The sequence below is a fragment of the Lolium rigidum genome, chromosome 1 (genome assembly GCF_022539505.1).
Source record: "Lolium rigidum isolate FL_2022 chromosome 1, APGP_CSIRO_Lrig_0.1, whole genome shotgun sequence".
NCBI lineage: Eukaryota > Viridiplantae > Streptophyta > Magnoliopsida > Poales > Poaceae > Lolium > Lolium rigidum.
In genome coordinates, this window is record NC_061508.1 from 90,656,990 (window position 1) to 90,661,738 (window position 4,749).

The window sequence follows — 4,749 nt, forward strand, 5'->3', positions numbered from 1 at the left end:
GCGTTGCCCTTTCGCCTACTTAAAGCCTCCGTCGCGAAACCCCCAGTACCGAGAGCCACGATACGGAAAACCTTCCAGAGACGCCGCCGCCGCCAATCCCATCTCGGGGATTCTAGAGATCTCCTCCGGCACCCTGCCGGAGAGGGGATTCATCTCCCGGAGGACTCTTCACCGCCATGGTCGCCTCCAGAGTGATGAGTGAGTAGTTCACCCCTGGACTATGGGTCCATAGCAGTAGCTATATGGTTGTCTTCTCCTCATTGTGCTTCATTGTTGGATCTTGTGAGCTGCCTAACATGATCAAGATCATCTATCTGTAATACTATATGTTGTGTTTGTCGGGATCCGATGGATAGAGAATACTATGTTATGTTAATTATCAAGTTATTACCTATGTGTTGTTTATGATCTTGCATGCTCTCCGTTATTAGTAGAGGCTCTGGCCAAGTTTTTGCTCTTAACTCCAAGAGGGAGTATTTATGCTCGATAGTGGGTTCATGCCTCCATTGATACCTGGGATAGTGACAGAAAGTTCTAAGGTTGTGTTGTGCTGTTGCCACTAGGGATAAAACATTGATGCTATGTCTAAGGATGTAGTTGTTGATTACATTACACACCATACTTAATGCAATTGTCTGTTGTTCTCGCAACTTAATACTGGAAGGGGTTCGGATGATAACCTGAAGGTGGACTTTTTAGGCATAAATGCAGTTGGATGGCGGTCTATGTACTTTGTCGTAATGCCCAATTAAATCTCACTATACTTATCATGACATGTATGTGCATTGTTATGCTCTCTCTATTTGTCAATTGCCCGACTGTAATTTGTTCACCCAACATGCTTTTATCTTATGGGAGAGACACCTCTAGTGAACTCGTGGACCCCGGTCCATTCTTTTATACTCGAAATACAAATCTGCTGCAATACTTGTTCTTTACTCGTTTTCTTGCAAACAATCATCTTCCACACAATACGGTTAATCCTTTGTTACAGCAAGTCGGTGAGATTGACAACCTCACCGTTTCGTTGGGGCAAAGTACTTTGGTTGTGTTGTGCAGGTTCCACGTTGGCGCCGGAATCTCCGGTGTTGCGCCGCACTACATCCCGCCGCCATCAACCTTCAACGTGCTTCTTGGCTCCTCCCGGTTCGATAAACCTTGGTTTCTTTCTCGAGGGAAAACTTGCTGTTGTGCGCATCATACCTTCCTCTTGGGGTTCCCAACGAACGTGTGAGTTACACGCCATCAAGCTCTTTTCCGGCGCCGTTGCCGGGGAGATCAAGACACGCTGCAAGGGGAGTCTCCACTTCCCAATCTCTTTACTTTATTTTTGTCTTGCTTTATTTTATTTACTACTTTGTTTGCTGCATTATATCAAAACACAAAAAAAATTAGTTGCTAGCTTTACTTTATTTACTGTCTTGCACTCTATATCAAAACACAAAAAAATTAGTTACTTGCATTTACTTTACTTGATTCATCATGTTTCCTTTTAATTTTACCACGAAAGACATACCGGTAGGACGCGGGTCTATAGTTGGGAGAAACAATATAGAAGAATTTTTCAATCATGTTAGTACCTGTTAGCACCAGATTTTGGCCAAATCAGGAGATGGGCCGTGAGTGAGATGGGCTTGAAGGATATACACGTGGAGGATCTCTGAAGCGGCCTGACACGAAGAAGTTGGGCTAAATTGCCCGTGTATCTGTATTATAATAGATCGCATCTTAATTTAGAAGTTAGAGTTTAACCCGTGCACGGTTAGGTGCACGCCTGAATTAGAAAGTCCCCTGGACTATAAATATGTATCTAGGGTTTATGAAATAAACAACAACCAACGTTCACCACAAACCAATCTCGGCGCATCGCCAACTCCCCGTCTCGAGGGTTTCTTCCGGTAAGCACCATGCCGCCTAGATCGCATCTTGCGATCTAGGCAGCACACGTTTATTCGTCGTTCATGCGTTGCTCGTACTGAAGCCTTTTTGATGGCGAGCAACGTAGTTATCATAGATGTTCTAGGGTTAGCATTGTTCCTCGTATCATATGCTATCGTCGTGCAACCCTTGAGCATCTAGCCGCCCTTACGCCTATCCTGGGTGTAAGGGCGGCACCCCGCTTGATCATCGTTTAGTAGATCCGATCCGTTATGATCGCTCCTTGTTCTTCAAGGATTAGTTTAATATCTGCATTGTTAGGCCTTACAAACGGGTCGAAGGATCCAGTGGCGCGTAGGGTGTAGTTTGCTAGCCCTAGACAGGATGTTCCGAGGATCAACTTCGTGTTGGTTTTTAGGCCTTGTCTAGGGTCGGTTTACGATCACCGTGCGTGGCCGCCAGGCTCGATCACGAGTAGGATGTTCCGATTATGCGGTGAAAACCCCAGATCGTAGTAGGTCGCTTTAGCTTTATCTTGATCAAGCAGGACCACCATCTGATCGTACACCTCGTACGTATCATGGGTGGATCGGCTCTTTGAGCCGATTCACGGGACAACTCCGAGAGCCGATCGAGGCTCGTATTTAACGTTTACGTGTATGCCATGCAGAAACTAAGCGAGGCATCATCCAACACCTTCCCGACCAGGTATAGGTCAGGTGGCACGCCCTGCATCAGCATCGGACGTGCGTGCAGAAGGCTTTGCGGGCCGTCGCTCGGAGGGACCAGGGCCAGCCGCAGTCCTGGGAGATTCCCGGCTCTACGGTGTTGCCCGTCGCTGCCCGCCGGTGGGTTTCTGACCGCAACAGTACCGTTGAAGATTTTGAAGATAGACACTTGGTAGAACTTGCTCCTACTTATGAAATTGCTGCTGCTGCTTTAGTTCGCATGTTGGAAACTAAATTTGTTAATCTCAATCCTATAATCCAACATATGTTTCTTACACTTGGTGATATGGAAGAGGGGGAAAAGAAAGATTTTGTTTTAGAAACCCTTCTTAGAGAATTTGGTGGTCTAGCAAGAGAGGCTAGAAAGGTCTTTGCTAAATTTAATATGCTTGGTTCTCATACTAATTTTGTTGGTCTCCTTGAAAAGATGGACATGGATAGAATAAGGTACACTAATAATATTAATGATGGTGGGGAGATCAAAGCACCAATACCATGTAAACTCCTAGCTATGAATGATGCACTAGAAAATAACTATGCTTGGCTTGTTCCTGAAAATTTGTTCGATGAGAGTAGCAAGCCCAAGACTAATGAAAAGGGAGACGCTGAAACTTATGTATCCAATATACTATGCATGGTTGAAAAAACTCCAAACCCCGCTGTAGATGCACCACCCTTTGATAATACTTGATATACACTTTCTGCGCCTAGCTGAAAGGCGTTAAAGAAAAGCGCTTATGGGAGACAACCCATGTTTTTACTACAGTATTTTTGTTTTATATTTGAGTCTTGGAAGTTGTTTACTACTGTAGCAACCTCTCCTTATCTCAGTTTTGAGTTTTGTTGTGCCAAGTAAAGTCTTTGATAGTAAAGTAAGTACTAGATTTGGATTACTGCGCAGTTTCAGATTTCTTTGCTGTCACGAATTTCGACCTGCCTCCCTGTAGGTAGCTCAGAAAATTAAGCCAATTTACGTGCATGATCCTCAGATATGTACGCAACTTTCATTCAATTTGGGCATTTTCATTTGAGCAAGTCTGGTGCCTCGATAAAATCCATCTTTACGGACTGTTCTGTTTTGACAGATTCTGCCTTTTATTTCGCATTGCCTCTTTTGCTATGTTGGATGAATTTCTTTGATCCATTAATGTCCAGTAGCTTTATGCAATGTCCAGAAGTGTTAAGAATGATTGTGTCACCTCTGAACATGTTAATTTTTATTGTCCACTAACCCTCTAATGAGTTGTTTCGAGTTTGGTGTGGAGGAAGTTTTCAAGGATCAAGAGAGGAGTATGATACAATATGATCAAGGAGAGTGAAAGCTCTAAGCTTGGGGATGCCCCGGTGGTTCACCCCTGCATATTCTAAGAAGTCTCAAGCGTCTAAGCTTGGGGATGCCCAAGACATCCCCTTCTTCATCGACAACATTATCAGGTTCCTCCTCTGAAACTATATTTTTATTCGGCCACATCTTATGTACTTTGCTTGGAGCGTCGGTTTGTTTTTGTTTTTGTTTTTGTTTGAATAAATGGATCCTAGCATTCACTGTATGGGAGAGAGACACGCTCCGCTGTAGCATATGGACAAGTATGTCCTTAGGCTTTACTCATAGTATTCATGGCGAAGTTTCTTCTTCGTTAAATTGTTATATGGTTGGAATTGGAAAATGCTACATGTAGTAATTCTAAAATGTCTTGGATAATTTGATACTTGGCAATTGTTGTGCTCATGTTTAAGCTCTTGCATCATATACTTTGCACCCATTAATGAAGAAATACTTAGAGCTTGCTAATTTGGTTTGCATATTTGGTTTCTCTAGAGTCTAGATAATATCTAGTATTGAGTTTTGAACAACAAGGAAGACGGTGTAGAGTCTTATAATGTTTACAATATGTCTTTTATGTGAGTTTTGCTGCACCGTTCATCCTTGTGTTTATTTCAAATAACCTTGCTAGCCTAAACCTTGTATCGAGAGGGAATACTTCTCATACATCCAAAATCCTTGAGCCAACCACTATGCCATTTGTGTCCATCATACCTACCTACTACATGGTATTTATCCGCCATTCCAAAGTAAATTGCTTGAGTGCTACCTTTAAAATTCCATCATTCACCTTTGCAATATATAGCTCATGGGACAAAT